Genomic DNA, 17,290 nt, shown 5'->3' with positions numbered 1-17,290 from the left:
GCTAAATCATTAATTCCAGCTGAGGATAGACAACTTGTCAGCCAGCCTGACAACACACAACTGCAATGTGCACGCTGCAACTTCAAATTCCTTGGGCAAGCCACCACCAGCAATTAGAGCAGCATATCATTCTACTGCTTTTCAGAAGTCCCTTAGATGAGATTATGCAAGATGCTTATCACAGGCCAGGCCTAGATTGAAGCTCTAGGTAACTTTGTTTGCGCTACTCAAGACTAATAATCATATTCTCATTAGGTACACAGATTTGTTGTGATACACACCATATTAACACCACTCACCTTGTAAACAAATTATTTTTAGTAATTACAATGTCAAGCCCATATATTTAAGTTGAATTCTGATCACTAAAGATCAAAATGGCACTCCAAACAACAGCGATAAAGTAATTTGTTTGAAGAGGATAAAACCTGCTTTCCAAATACCATTATTTTAACGATGATCAGCCTCTGCCTTTCTGCAAACGGGCAAGACATACAGAAAGACCCAAAATACAGAAGGAGGGAGCTTCTGTTGGAATTTTCTTCACTTAATACATCCCACTGCTACAAGTCTACAGGGTGTCAAGTGCTCAGATGCAAAATCCCACCAGCTGTGAGATACTTCAAAATGATTTCACATGCAGGGCTGTTCTGGAAAGTTAATGCCACCTTTTCTACTGCAGAGCTGCCACTTACTGGACCCCCAGAGAACAAAATACGACTGCAGACTCCCATGATAATCATGTCAGAGAATACAAGGGCTGTAGAAAAGGCACTGCTACTTCAGAAAGAAAACCAATAAAAATCCTGGAATGTTAAAAGCTCTCCATAGGATATGTTTTAGTATGGTTTTCATTAGTATTGATATATATCTTCATATAAAAGCTTATTTATGCAAACCACAGTCAGTAGCTGGTAATTCTAGAAACCACAGGTATGGATTCACTGTTTGAAAGAGTTTATCAGCCAAATAAATGACAAAGTAAATGAAGCATTTTAATGCAACAAAAAAATTATCATCCAACTGAAGAGTTAATTTGTCCATGAGTTTAAAAGATACAGTTTACCAGTCAGCAGTTCAGTGTATCTTTGCATAAATAAATACTGCAGCAATAAGCAGGAGACATTCAAGAGAAAAACGCAAGTTGGCAAACCCGTTTGGGATAGAGATTGCACTACCTACAGCAGAACACTGAGCTATCACAATCAAATGACAATTTTTTCATCACAGAATCACAGAGCAATTTTTTAGTTGAAAGGGGCCTTTTGAAGGTCATTTAGTCCAACTCCTCTGCAAGAAGCAGGGACATCTTCAAAGAGATCAGATTGCTCAGAGTCCTGTCCAACCTGACCTTGAATATTTCCAGGGATGGTGGATCCACCACCTCTTTGGGCAACCTGTGCTAATGTTTCACTTATTTAGAAGTACCCATTAATTACAATTCTCCAAATGCATATAGTAAATAATTGTATCCTTCTGGCTTGCCATTTGGTCATCATAGAGTAATAAGTCAAGTTCAGCAACTCAAGAGTAACTATGTCCTTAACTCACTACACATTCAAATACTTACTTTGACAACTACCTATCCTAAGAGAAACTACCTAGATTTTACTGAGACTTATCAAAAGTAGTCCAAACTCAGTTTGTAAATAGGCAAGACAGAGAAGTTTAAAATACAGGTAAAAATATTTTCCTTTAGAAACTGCGCAATATTCAATCACGCTTGCTTTCCCAAAACTGTAATGCACTGCTCCACCTGCAAAACTAGTAATTGCAACAGCAAGGGCAAGAGCGCCTTATTACTCGTTTTCTCATTAGTTTGAGGGCAATGGGGTCAGCCACCCTTTACTTTACAAATCTGTCCCTGTGGACACCAGAGTGGATGGTTAACCTGAGGAGTTATAAAAATATTTTCAGGAGGGACTGAGACCATCTGGTCAAGCAACATGGGTATTACAGCCTACTGCCACCCTGCAAGATCCACAACCACCTTCACAAATAGACATGAGGTTTGTTTGGGGGGGAGGGGTTGGTGGTTTGGGTTTTTTTTGAGGTTTTTTTGGGTGGTTTAACATTGACAGCATGTTTCTTTACTGTCAAGTATTTTCAAAACCATCTAGTTACAAGAATTCCATCATTCCAGAAGATACCAGATACAAACCAGCAGTGGCCCACATGATGACTACACAGATAAGTGCACACAACCACATGATCACTCTTGCCTGGGTGCCAAGCCAAGAAGAACTGGGACTGTTCTCATCCAAAAGCCACACGTGTGTGTTAGCATGGTGCCAACATCAGACTAACCTTTACACTGCATTTTAGTGCAATTTTAGGTATCTTAGTATGGGCAGAGTTAATGTGCAACTGTCTGAAGGTATTTATAAACACACTGCATCCACATGCACCACAACCTTGCAAATAGGTTGGAAAAGACATCTATCTCCTTGATTGTTACACAGCAAACAAAAGTCCTACTGCTCTTGCTGACCTCCCTAAAAACCTCCCTAGACTGTAGCCCCCAATCCTCCTGCTTTTTATTAGACATCTCTAATTCATATTCAAAGTGTGCTTTTCTCAGTCTGTTTAACTGTCTAGAGTTACTACAGTCTGAGTAGCAGCATGCTTTCTCTCAATCAGATCAGTCACACAGATCTGTTATTTAAAAACATGCAAAACCCCAAACAATGCTCTAGGGCTGAGATCTTGCCTGCCAACTTTAAGCCCAGAGTAATCAGCCCTTAAAAAGAGATTTACAAATGCAAGTGCTGACAACTAACTTTCACCCTGCAAACAGCAACACCATAAAACAAAAAAAGCTCACTAGAATAAAAGAACTTTTCACTGCTCTTGCAGCAAGTACAAATAAAAATAGATTTGGTTTTGGCTTTGTGCAGAATTCATCCTAGCAAACATTTTAGAAACTTTAAACACAGATTAAGATAAAGCTTTCATATGGCTAATACAGAAATACACTTCAGTAACATGAGAAAGCTTAAAATGTTTTCCAAACAGAGGTGCATTGCTTAACTTGAGCCTCATAGCAAAGGTCCAGCTGCAAGCCAGAAATCCTCTTTCTACTCTGAAAGAGAAAATACTTTCTCACCATCTAGCATACACTTGTGCACCCATGAGGATCACAACACCACAGCAGAGGTAACCAGAGCTACCACTGACCTCAGTTTTAGCACCTGCTGAAGACATCACATAGACATTTATACGAGAAATAAGAGATGCCTTTTCCAAAAATATGCTACAAACTTATTTCATTCGCTCCTCTTTAAATGAGGCTTAACTTTTCTTTATTAGTTTCACCAGTATTGTGAATAGTCAAAGCATCTGTAATATGTCTAAGAGCGAATCATATTCTCAGTCCAAGTAAAGGTGCCAACTCGGATATAGGATATATGGTGAACCTTATACAGACAGCATCATCAAGAAAAACTGGGAAAACCCTAATTCTGAGAGGCTGGAAGTTTCCCTCTTAGTGTCACATGCATTGATACAAACTTTCAGTTTTCATCAGGTGGTTGGTTGAGAATACTTTCAAAAGAAGATTCTCAGCTGTTAAGAATTGACCCATCATCCTGCTGCATGGGGCACATGTTACCATTCTGAAGATGAATAATGCCATCAAGCTGTATCACGCTCACAGAGAAAACTTGCATCGAACTGAGGGGTTTCCATCTTTCCCTTCAAAGCAGGAAATCCGTTTCTTTACAGAGCAGATTTGACAAGCAATCTAACTTTCAAAGGACGGCATTATTTAAAATAAAATATACTGTGAAGAAGTTCCATTACCACAGCAGATAATATAGCTGTGAATGAGAAATCTAACACCACCAAAATCGTATCTGTTTGTGGCGATCTCCGCAATCATCACTGCGCCTACAGCAGTTGTAAAATCTCTATTACACAACAGCATTTAAAAAGCTGACATGACATAAATATTTAGTCACAGCATGTGTCTACAGAAATCTTGAATGCACTACTATTAAAAATCATCACAAAGTTCTCAATTTAACTGCTGATTAGCTAAACAGTTGGGGGAAAAGTTGAAAATTCACCTCTGGAGCTCAGTGTTTAGACCCAGTGATTTATGCAAGTCTGTCAGACGAAGGTTTCAAAATGTACAAGCATCCCGTGTACGTGCCAGCATGGTGGCTGGAAAGTTAGATTTCAAAAAACCCAAGAAAAGTACCACTGGATTTGTTTCAGTTTTTCTTCCTGCCAAGAAAATTACTTATGCCCCAGCACTCTCCAGAATAATGCAACTTCTGGGTTCCTGAAGAGGAACATGGACACAAGCACTGGGGGCAAACCTGCAACAGAACACTTGGCAGACTCAAGGCACTTCAAAATGCACAAGGCAAGCAGATGTCAGCAAGAAATACAGCGTCAGAAGAACCTAAACCTTAATGCTGTACTTTTTTAATATCCTTCAACAGAAAACACAAGCACAAATTGTGTAGAGCTGCTACTGCATCTACTTCACAAGTTTGTTTTTCTAAAACCTCTTCTGTTGTTTATAAGGTTGATAGGCTCCAAAACTGTTCTGCAATTCTATTAATTATCCCTTCAAATGTAGCCTCTCCTTTAAGAAAGGCTGAAATAATAAATCTTGCTATTCAAAGGGAATGCTGCATTTCTTTATTTAAACATCTATGAAACATTTCTTTGTGAGGCTTCCCAAGCAATTCACAACTCTATTTCCTGAGCATTCTCACTCACTCAGACACAGAAACCTATGTGATGAAGAGCACACCAGAACTGATTACTCTGCAAGTCTGGAAATCCAGATCATTACAGTAATTAGCTGTCCAAAAGATGCCAAGCAGCAAGTTACTAAACAAAGGTGATAAAATACGAAAGAAACCTGATACTGGTAAATGATAAGGACTCTGCACAGAGGCATATGAAAAACTCAGTGAAGAGCAAGAAAAATGCGAAGAAGGTAAAGTTACAGTCTTACCATCTCAAACAAGACTATATCAATAGTGCACAGAAGATAACAGGATGACCTCCACCAACAAAAAATTGATTATCATTTTTTTATCTCGCCTTTTATGCACTGTACTTTAAATACATGTGTTTATGGTCTCTCAAGGAATTTCTGCAGCTGTCCTGCAAGCCAAGAAGCTTCACATGCAGTTACTATCTCATATGCACTCAAACATCACTCCAGAGATGGACCAAGAATCCTGTGGATCACATCCACCTCAGTAATTCAATAAACCAGATGTTTAATGCTATATAATCTAACAAAGATCTTACCATTTAAGAATACTAGGAGTATTCCTGCCTACCAAGCAGGAATAAGCCACTGGGAGGAATGTGCCTTGAAGACAAGAGTGATTGTGTCATGAGCAGTTTTCAGTTTGCTTATGGCTTGTTCTCAGTTTTTAAGTCTGAAGCAGCACTCTCCTGACTGCAGGCTGAAGCACATTACATTAAGAAACCCAACTCATTAATTAACAGGAGTTGCTTCATGCTGCACATCCATCACAAAGCCACAAGCTTGTTTTCCTCACTGTAAGTGGACTAACAGCACACACCCTGCAGGTTATTCATAAAGATATATATTTAATTTCTATTATAACTATCGTGTTAGATAAGATACTTATCAGATTATGATTTCAAAAGCACCATACGTAATTAAAATTCATGTCTTGACTCTCTGATTTGTGCATTTTCTAAGAAACCCCTCAAATAGCAGAGTTAAATTGTTAGCAGGTCAGCCAAATCATGACAATTCTGAAAAGTGGAATGCTAACCTAATATAAATTGATTATGATCTAGTTCTCCACAATCCTGTTCTCTCTCAATAAGCTGAATGTAGAATCACACATTCTACATTCATTACCAAGGCTTATAAAAAGCAGAAAACATCTCACATTGACTGAAAAAGGTCTTTTAACTTTCCCAGGAAAGAGATCAGGAATTTGTTACTCAAGTAGATTAGGTAAGTACCTTGAAGTATAATGATTTTCCACTAAAATGCCCCAACACTTGCCTTCCCTTATATTTGTGAGCATTTGACTTCCTCCCTACCTCACAGCTCTGGTAGAAAACATCCCTAGCAAGAAGAGAATCTGAAAAAAATTGAACACCCCCTTCTCCAGTTAAAAAAAGAACTACACAATAGTTGCCTGCACATGCACTTTACTTCTGTGACCCCCAGAATAGCAGGAGAGGAGAGTGAACTCAAGCTGAACACCTGGTGGCATTAATCCTTCTGTCCTGCTGCTGGAAACCAGAGGAGCAGAGAGCTGCGAACCAAGCACCTCAGTTCTGAGTGGAACTGAACAGCTTAGGTCCACATCACTCTGCTGCTGCTGTTACAAAGCATCACAGGGGGCTACCTAACCAATTAAAAAAGTAAATGCTACAGTAACATATCTGGAGGACCTTCACAACTGAAACCCCAGCAGATTGCACACTGCCTGTACCGAATTAAAGAGTTAAAGGCCAGCGCAAGCCACTGCTCCCCTGCACTGAAATAATCAAAAAACTAATTAAGCATAAATACAGGGCAAAACAGTGCTTTAAAGCAGATACAGAGTAACAAGCATGGAGTTGGACCCCGAACTCTGCACAGCGCCTCATATCTGCCTCTGCCTCCCAACTACATCGGAATATATTTGTTAAATGAGCCTAACCATAGAGGCAGACTAATTTTTCACATAATCTTCTAAATCCTGCCAGACTAAATAATGACTAAGTATATAAAACCCCTTATATTCATGCCTAACATGGCTTAAAAGAAACTGCAGGAGTGATGGAAGCTCCCTCCTTCTGCAAGATTTTTTCTTTAATTAACATATTTTAATAACTGATTAGGTTCTCATCAGAGCATAAGCATCACATATTACACTGACCCACTGATCACATTAATTTCTTGTAACACTCCTATCCACCTGCATTTATCTGCTACATTTGCCTAAACTACAAGGCAACAGCCCGTGCTTCCAGCGTACAGTGCAGTATGATTCTGACCTGCAAACACAAGTCACAGCTGAGGCAATACAAAGAAAATCTCTGTATTTTTACTAATATGCATAAACTTAACTGCTAAAATTGTTTACTTTCTACACAAATATTAATTTTAGGTGCTTTGAGGTGATCTTTGGTAGGCTAATTGCAATTTCTCTGAAAGTCAAAGCTTTTCAATAACTTCAGAGATCTTTATGCCAACAAATTATCTGGGAGACTGTTCCAGGATTTTAATGTGATATCAGTATTTAATATCAAATAGTGCTCACTGATGCAGAAATTAATTTTGTCATTTCAAACAAATGTTAAATGATGGGAAAAAAAAAGATGGAAAACATCACAAAAACAGGCTTCTAAATTTTAGCACTATCAAATACAAAACCTCACCTAAATCAGATACCATCAACCCTTTTGCTTGCCTGCACTAATGTGACATGAGTCAAAAACTGCGCAACACTTCTATACACACAATAAGCAGCAGAGCAATTGATTAGAAACGTAAACTGAATTGGCAAGAAAATTCAAGTCTGCCCTGGAGCAGACAGGGCAGGAGCAAATACCTGTTAGCACTAATGACTGGATTTCACAAAATATTGCTCATTCCTGTACTATTTTTAGTCATTTACAGAACACTACATGGTAGCTTAAACTTTTGAACTCTCAAAATAGGCCTGTATTGCTCTTTCCCATAGCCAACCAAGACACCACATGAAGAGATTAACATGTCTATCACAAAAAGGCACATGGAAGACTTCTCCAATATTTTTTTTTTCTATGAACTGTAGTTCTTTATTTTGACACACATCTTATTTTCAGCAGGTTAAGTTTACTTTGGCCCTCTGGACACCAAATCTGTCTCACCCTACCCTCTCTGAATTCATGCATATATGAGGAATTACTATGCAAAGATAATATCTTGCATAATAATATATTTTCTTTGTTTCCCTTCCCTCCTCCCATAACTGGCCTGCTCTCACTTAACCAATGAGGTGGGAGGGGTTTTTTTTGGCGTTTGCTTTTCTTGAAAGTAGCTGTTGAAGGGAAGTATGAGAATAATTTTCCTATTCCTCTGCTGAAGGAAGCAACAATTACGCATGCTAAGAGCTCACACAGAGCAATGAAGTTTACAGAGACTGTTGCACTTTCACTATGAGGATCAGTTTCAGTCTAAGACAAACTGATTCCTGACTCTGAATGAAAACTAGAAAGATACTGGACTTTGCTGGGTAACACTCACCAGCATCTCAGCATGTGAGGCCTACTATAAGTAGAACTGTCATTTCATAAATTCTGTTCATTTAACAAAACAACAGTTCTACAGTATTTTACTGGTTCCTTCAAGTTGCTTAGAGGGAAAAAGTTAAATGCTATGCATGAAGAGTGTCAGTTTGGCAATGCTGGGAACAACGAACTTCCTTGTTTCAATTACTGAATGTTCCTCCTCGCGATTTACCAATACCAGCTCTAAGCTTTCCGCATTCTTCACTACGCTGCTTACCAGAGAGTGGCTGTGGCTGTGACTCCAGGAAGGACACTTGGCAAAGGTAAAGGAAACAACTAACCCAGCTCTGCTTTTATGATCATCATCTTCCTCAGAAAATTCTGAAGCTGGCAGAAGCAGATGCAGTATTTTATGATGAAAGACAAGACTAAAACCACCACTTGAAGCTACAAGAGTTAATATTTCGCCAAGGGTGAGGTTAGAAGTCTGACCTTCTTTAACATATCTTAATAGTCTTATCTTAGAATATTGCTATTACTTGGATTCCGTGTTTCAAGTCTGCAATCAGTATTGCACTTAAGCAAGAGGAGGTCAAAAGCTGCATCTAGAATTTCCAGGACCCATGATATTTTTCGTACTTTGAATTATTATTTAAGACACATACATAGCTTCAAAGCAAATTTGCCAAGTTCTTTATCATGACATTCTGGGACCATACAAACTCTTAATTCAGGGAAGCAGAAATCTAACACCAAGGATCTCAAATTCAAATGCACACAGAACTAGAATTCTGGAAAAGATTTGATGCAAACCAGTGGGACAACAATTACAGTTCTTCTAGAACATATCTTCCCTCACAACAGGCCTGATAAAACTAAGAGAGAAGAGGATCTATACCTACATGAAGTCCAAGTGAGAGGTATAAATAATCAAGTAAGATGTTGATAATGCCAGTGATAAGCAAAAAGGTACAGTGACAATTTTTGTCCCAACACGAATGTATACAGCAATCCTTGGCAACACAAAGACTATTTCAATAAACAGTCATTCTGCAAAACAAACAGCTTGGGATGAACTCCTCTCAAGCTCTGGGGCTTAGCTTGCCTTTTTTTTTTTCCCTTTTCCCCCCCTCGTTTGTTTGTTTTAGTTTGGGGGTCTTTGTTGTTGTTTGTTGCGTTGTTTTTTTTCAGATGACTTCAAAAGCATTCATTGTCCTAAAACATTAGTTCAAGTTTTGAAACACGTTCAGGACCAAATCTAAAGTGAAATTTAACTACTCACAGAAGAAGCATCATTTAACTTTAAGGTTTTGTAAAAGAAAAGGAAGCTAGCATTTTTTTGCCAGTGATTATTTCATCAACCTCTTTACCAAAAACAGAATTTAACCCCAATAATCCAGTCATTTTTAGTATTACTTCCTCTTTTAATAAAGGCTACCATCCTCCATTACAAGTTTCTCTGAAACCAGAAGCAACTCTTGCTTAGTTTTAAAACACTGTATGAAAGACTATCACCTCCTGGGTGCACATTTGTTCACAGTTAGAGTACCCCACCTTCCTAGAGTATCACTGTAATCAAAACTACTGGTAATTCAGGTTTTGACTCACAGTTAAAGGATGGACTGCCAATATTTTAGCTTGAATTTTCTGACAATAATACTTCCTTGCAAGTCAAAATTCTTCTAAAAATTCCATTGACTCCTTGAATTCAGGCAGCTAGAATACACAATGTTAACTAAGAAAATTATAATCATAAAAAACAGACTATAAGCTAAGCTGCAACATATGTTCATTAAAAAGAGCCCCTTCCCTTCTTCAGAGCATAATTTTTTTGACATTTATTATGAAGAATTGGACAAGAAGCTTTGAATGTGAGCAGGGACACAAACCCAAGATCCTGGAGAGATGCCAAAGTAGACAATGATATTCTGGCCAAATTGTTTGCCTTGCTGCTTTAAACAGCCAACATGGTGACCATTTTCTGTCCCTATCTATCAGGCAGTAACAACATTGAATGGGAATGAAATTCCAAGATAAAACTGCAAATTCTGCACATACAGGTAGCTCAGAACTGCCTCAGTATGTTCTTCACTTTTGCTCTAATTTTTAATTCCTAGAAGAAGAATCAGAAACCATCAGGATACATCTAAACATTTGAACACAAACCCTCAGCACTAGGGTATGGAAAAGCAAGCTACTTTGGACATTGGCCTGTTGATTCATCAGTTCCTTGTTTGAACAACAGTCAGAGTCAGACTCTGTTGTGGGGCAACCTGTGACAGCATCACAACCTGTGAAAATACGCATATGGATACCAACAGTGACCAAAAACAAAACCATAAAGCTGCCAAGAGACGTCACTGTAAAGTTTTCAAACCTTTCATTAAGTTTCTGCCAAATGAGATTTATGAAATGATTTTTTTTCCTCAACATAGTTGCTATTTAACTAATATTTTGTTTCTCAGGTTTCCCTGTCAGATCACTGGTATCCTGTAATTATAAAATACTTTACTTGAAAACAGACTGCAAAACATTAGATCTGCTGAGAAACACTGATAAACACTTTTAACAGAATAACAGAAATCTACAGTGGTTTAAGCATGTATGGAACTCCACCAACAAGACAGATGGAACTCTGCCTTAAGAATAGTACCAGCGAAGCAGTCACCATTGTTGCTTACTTCCAGAAGTCAGGAGGGAAGGGCCAATATGAGGCTGAGAGAGAATTAATCCATCCAAAGGGAAAATATTGTTTAAACACTTGTGCAAAAACCACAAGAAATCTAAAAGCAAAATAAAGTGATACAGTGTTCAGACTTCTGAAAAGCCCAGTACAAGCTTTAGATAAAATAACTGTATGTTCTTCACGCTGAAAACTCAGTGTATTCCCAAACATATTCCAGGTGAAATTGTGGTAGCATCTGAATGCTACCAGAAGCATTTCTGAAGTCTGTACTGCCAGTGTTTGCTGTCTTCCATAATGAAAGTGAAATTGGCATTTTAGAAAAGAATCCCTAACAGATAAAGCAATTGTGTCCAATTCATCACAAGCTACCACTGTAAACAGAAGTCCATACATTTCTATAGGTATCTGTATTTCTATCTATATGTGCAACAGTCCAGAACTCAAAGCTGTGTACACCTGCCACTAGCTTAAATACACGTACACTGAAGTCAACACATCTGTTGAGCTCTACATGGCCACAGAGGCAATCAGAATAAACCTTTACTGTAGGATATGCTCTCTGGGACACCAGCTCCTTACACGCCAGCAGCCTTAGGAGAATAACAACAGAGCTGCTGGAAGTGCAGAGGTGGCAATCCATTCAGCTTATGAACAACTGATTCCTTTTGTATTACATCATTCAACTACCCATTAAGGAGCTGGACTGACAGGATCCAGAATATGCATAGCCCAGCCCTCCATGGTAAATGAGAGCATTTGAAAAGATTAAGACTCAAAGAAATTGGTGATTCATCAGGGTGTCAAAACAGCGCTTCCCCAATTCACGGCAATGTTCTAGGCCAAGCAGCTAGCCACATATTAGTAACCTCTGTCAGACTTCCAGTTCTGGAGTTAATTGTCGTTCCTGAAACACATACCCAGACGCAAAATACCTGCAGCAGCACACATCACAGAATGAACACTGTCAAGGGCGCATTTATGCTGTATTGCAGTCACACCTAATTTGAGCACTCCAAAGTACCTTTGTTGTCTGCAGGTATTGCTCCGTAGCACCCGCTTCTGAAAGGGGGACACCACCCTTTAGAAAGGGTATGGAACAGCCACACACACACACACACACACACACACACACACACGTGAAAGACGAGTGATTTCCTAAATCCTTGGCTCCGTCACATCACCAAAATTTAAGTACCACCAGCTGGGAACCAATTAACAGAAATTGTTTCTATCTTGCAATACTTTTATGGAACTTGAGTAGATGAATGATGGAACAGAAATCGACTGCTGGTCTCCTGCTTCTAAGAAGTTCCTTAAACTTGTTGGTTGTAGGCACATTTTTATCATTAGACAGTCAAAGTCATTATCCTTAAAGAGAATGAAACAAATTGTTGGAATAGCAATGGGTCTTCTTCAATCGTCCAGTATTTACAGTACTGAAACATTTTTTGACCAGGTTAAATATCACTTTTATATTCAGAGAATTTGCTTCAGAGTGCAATTTTTGTGTTTGACTGTTATGATACACTAGCCTTCCTTGAGTTTTGCACAGAGAAGGTAATGCACAGAAAAAGAAAACAGAACTTTCCCAAAGCATTAGTTTGAAAATGCAAATACAGTTAGAACCGGTGCCTTTGACAAAGCACATTTTCAGTTCAGGGGAAGATGGTGTGCATGTGTCTTCTCTTTTTTTGAGGGATCACAAACTTTGAAATAGTGCTAGTTTTAAGTTTTACATCAATTTCCCCTCCCTAATTCAATTACTGGCTTCTGTGGTGAAATCCACCATTTAGGTCTTGTATATGGACTAAAATTAGAGTACTAATTTCAGCACGTGCATGCCTTGCTTTCAGAACAACATTGCTCTAACACCCCTCCAGGGCCTTTACTACAAGAGTAGCTTTTATTCTCCTCTTCTATACAGCTCTCTGCACACCATGGCCTCTTTCAAAACTGCAGGGAGAGGGTTAATTTTCTTCCTTACAACATCCTGTTTTGTAACATCCTGTCCTTCCTACTCATACCTTCGTGCCCATTCTGAATGCAAATGCATGAGACTTCCAATATTCCTGTTAGCTGAGTATCACTGATTACATGCAGGAAAAACAATGCAGCCTGAGATTATTTTCTACAGTTATGTCTAAGACTTAGACAAACATGTTGTCCAAAAATGTCATATTGCTAGTAAATGCTTAGAGGAAAAGAGAACTTTGCAAACCACACTTATTACATCATGTAACAGTTTCTCACATGTGTGCATACATGCAGACACACACAAATCACACTCCCAAAGCTTAATATTCTCCAGACTCCAAAATACATTTTTTTGCTTGCTTCATCTCTTTCTGCCAGTGACAGACCCCTGACACTGCATTTGTGAGCTACCTCCACAGCCACCTTCACACCTCCAAGGCAAGGGTGCTCTTCTTCAAGATCAATAAGGCTGTGGCCTTTGCAAAACCTGTTCCTTCAAACACAGGCACAAGAAAAGGCAAGTCAAGCGCTTTACGTGCTTATTTGTGTGCCTTTCCTGGTAATTTACAAGGATGTGAATGCCTGATGAATATATATAGACACCATGGAATTAAACATTAATAGCGCTGACAGTCCTAAAAGCCACCTAGTTTTAAAAAAGTCAAACTGATGGAACACATCTCCACCTAATTACTTTGGTTTTTGTTACTCCTTTTTTGCTACCTTTAAGCTGTCGCTGTAGATTTGTCATGCACTATGGTCACAAACATGCCTTTTCCGTGTCTAGCATGTGCATTTTGTGAGGTAATGTAATAAATATTTAACAAAGAGTTTATATTACCATGCCAATTAAGCTCTCAACTGATTTAAAGCCAAAGCCACTGCAAGATATGAGACTTAATAAGAGACGCAGCAGCAGATCAGTACAGAACATGGAGATTAGACAAACCTGACTGTTTTGACTTTGCATTTCAGTAAATAAACCAAGGATTTAACTTCACTCTAATCAAAATAAAACATCATCATCAGAAACTGCCTACGTGGTTTCTGTACATCTCAAAGAAACAAAAACCCCCAAACAAAATCCCCAAGCCCCTAGAACTGCCTCCAGTTCCAGATCTTCTGTTTTGCTCTGTAATGAAACAGATTTAAGACACAGCCCCATATCCAAGCAATATATATAATAAAAACGTATCAGTCATTTGTACTTTCTATGTGTATATTGGCACTAAAGCCAGCCACAAAAAGCAACCAAGGCAGCACATACTTGTGCTGACACCTTTATTCCCTTACAGTTTTTGGGTATAAATGGGTAAAAAGAACCCGGAAAAAATTACAAGGGAAACAATTCAATCTAACCCATAACGTTGTGTGTGCTTAAGGACCCCATTACCTACAATTGTTTATTAAGGAACATCCAAGAGATCAAATGTCTGCAGTTAACTCATTTAAGCAAAACTTTTACCTCTGTTCAAATCAAGATTATTTTCCCCAAAATGTAAGACAAATTAAATGTAGGAAAAATTGTGGCTTCTGTATAAAGAGCATACACGCATAAATGACAACATATATAGAAGAATAAAATTTTCTGTAGACATTATACATAAAATAGATATTGCTTTTTGTATGTGTATTATCAGGCCTCAGTCACGTTTTTGCATCCCTTCCACTTTGCACAAAACAAAACAAAAGTTAAAAATATAAAAATATCAGCGTCATTCTAATAGCTAGAGTGATTAAGCTGATTAGCTCCATATCTTGAGAACTTGAAGAAATGCTTACAAATCAGCAGGGAGAAGTGAAAGTTCAACTGATAAAAAGTTACCAGACCAGAATCAAAACCCAAGAGTTGTGAAATCCCAGCAAGTTGAAAAAAAAAAAAACCAAAAAAAACAACATGCTTTGGCCTTTGAGAATTTATCCAATAAAAACCAGATAAATTTGACATGAAACTTTAACCACAAAGCAGACCTTTCAATAGCAATGCTTGAGGCAGTACTTAAGAAAGAGTCCTTCTCCAATTTTACTAAGGATTCAGAGGCCAACAAAACTAGGCCAGAGACAAGACGCAGAATCGGAAGCCAGAATTCCCATGGTTTTACCCCAACAGTGACTCAAGTTTAAACAGTGGTTTTGAAACCAGCTCTCTCTCTGTGGCCACAGGCAAGTCTTAACCACTTTGCCTCAATTCGCTTACCTGCAGAATAAAAATAATTATACTTATCTGCCACACAGGAATCTCATACAACAAACACTGTTTGGCAAGTGCACATCTGTTTAAACCGTGGACAAAGCTACACAGTAATTTTGAGCACCTGGACAAACTGAAACCGAGAGTGAAAACAACTCCGCCGAAGTAGCTACGGAAGGCCCAACAACAACTAAATCCTGGGGGCAACGCAGCGCCCGTGTGCCGTGCGGTGCCGTCCCGCAGGTGCTGCCACGCAGCCCAAGCGCACCCCCGGCCCGACGGCAATTCGCCTGCTCAGGACACGGCTCGCGTGGAAAGCCAGCGACGTGCCCGGAGCGATGGGCCAGCGGTCGGCACCGCCTGCTACTCCGAAGGGTCCCGGCCGCCCATCCGGCCCGGCCGGGCAGCCGGGAAGGCTCCAGGCGGGTTCCCCCGGCGCTCACCCCTTCCCGCTCGCCCCGCGACACACGCGGCTCTCCCGCAAGGCCCCGGCGGCGCGGGGGCAAAGCTCACCCGCTGTGCCCGGGGCGGCGAGGCCGCAGTGCGGGAGCGGCCCCGGCGGCTCGCCCGCCCTACCCGGGCCACCACCGCGGCCCCGAGCCGGGATCCTCCTCCTCCCTCCCGTCTCTCCCCCGGGAACCGCCTCGGGTGGGAAGATGGCGGCTCCGGCCGCCTCCCCGGTGCGAGGGGGCGGCGGAGCGGGAGGTGTCGCTCCCCCTTCGGCCCCGCCATCCCTCCGCACCTGGAGATGCGGGTGCGGAACGGCCCCGGCGGGCGCCGCCGCCCGGAGGGCGCGGGCCGGGCGGCCCCTCGCACTCACCTGTCACCAACAGCCGCCGCCGCCCTCGGGCCGGGGCTCGGCAGGGAGGACACGGGCGGGCACGGGGAAGGGGGGGGAGGCGCTCCGCCGGCGCGGGGCCTTTCACTCCTGTCGGGTTCCCGCGGGCGCCGGGGCCTCTCGCCGCGCCGCCGCCGCCGCCGGGGCCTCGCCGCCGGATGCCGTGAGGAGGAGAGCGGAGCGCGGGGCGGGGCCGAGGGGGCGCGGGCGGCGGCAGCGCCGGGGGCGGGCGGGGCGGGGGGGGGGCGGCGGGGGGGGGCGGCGGCGGCTCCGGGCCCGAAACGTCTCCGAGCCGAGACTTAACCACCCGCTCGCATGAGAGACCCGCTTCCGGCTCCCGGCGGAAGTCCCGCCCCCGCCGGCTGAAGGGATTGGCCGGCGCCGCTCGGCCGGGCGCCGCCGCGCGCGGATTGGCGGAGTGGGGAAGGGGGGAGGGGGCCCCGGCGCGCGCGCGGCGTGTGACGCGCGGAGCGGCGCGTGAGGCGCCTGACGTCAGCCTCCGCGAAGGGGCGCGCGGGGGCGGGGCTGGCACCGCCCGCCCCCCCGCTCCCTCCCCCTGAGGCGTTTTGTCCCTTCGCACGCGCCGTAGCCCCGCCGGGAACTGGCGGGAAAGGAGACGGGGAAGGGAAGAGAAGGGGGAAGGGAAGAGGAAGGAAAGGGGAGGGAGAAGGAGGGGAAGGCGGAAGGAAGGGGGGGAGGGGCGGGTCACGTCCGATGCCGCGGAGCGGTGACCCCGATCCCGCTGTCTCCGCGTGTGGCGGGGGGCTGTGTCCTGCCGGCGCCGGGCGGTGCTTCGGGCCACAGGGACGGAGCGGGCCCTCACCGAGGGCTGCGGGTGTGGGAGCACGTCCAGGTCTGTGCGTTACACAGGACACGTTATCGCCTCCTGGAACGCTGCCACGGCAGCCACGGGAGGGACCAGGTGCCTGTCCAAAATTACCGCAGAGTGTCCCAGGTCCTGGTATAGCAGCTCCTGTGGAGCAAAACTGAGCAGTTTTGGCTCAAAGGGAAGTGATAAACTTCAATCGGAGAATTTTAGGGGGAAAATATTTAATGACAGAGCCTTGTCTTTCGTGTGGTTATGAAAGCCTGGACAATGTTGTCTCATCGAATCACAGAATGGTTTGGCTTGGAAGATGCCTTAAAGATCACTGAGTTCCACCCCCCTGCCATGGGCAGGACACCTTCCAGTACTCCAGGTAGCTCCAACCCCCGTTCTGCCTGGCCTTTAATGTGTCCAGAGACAGAGCAAACACAGCTTCTGTAGGAAATATGTTCCAGTGCCTCACCAGCCTCACACTATTCATTGCATGGAGGAAGAGGAGGCAGAGAAACAAAGGGCTGAAAAACAATCCTGGGAAGACAAGGGCTGCAGCAGGAAGGCAGG

General features: G+C 42.4%; 1 protein-coding gene across 2 annotated transcripts in view; it reads right to left on the bottom strand.

Annotated features, from left to right (window-relative positions):
- The window catches only part of LARP4B (La ribonucleoprotein 4B), a 56,125-nt gene extending 40,116 nt beyond the window's left edge, over positions 1–16,009 (bottom strand). For both annotated transcript variants that reach the window (XM_040056674.2, XM_040056684.2), the window contains exon 1: positions 15,886–16,009. The gene's annotated coding sequence lies outside the window, so the exon portion shown is untranslated. The remainder of the gene's footprint in view (positions 1–15,885) is intronic.
- Positions 16,010–17,290: the final 1,281 nt, after the last annotated feature.

This window comes from Hirundo rustica, chromosome 1 (assembly GCF_015227805.2).
Source record: "Hirundo rustica isolate bHirRus1 chromosome 1, bHirRus1.pri.v3, whole genome shotgun sequence".
Taxonomy (NCBI): domain Eukaryota; kingdom Metazoa; phylum Chordata; class Aves; order Passeriformes; family Hirundinidae; genus Hirundo; species Hirundo rustica.
This window is presented reverse-complemented; position numbering and strand designations above follow the sequence as displayed.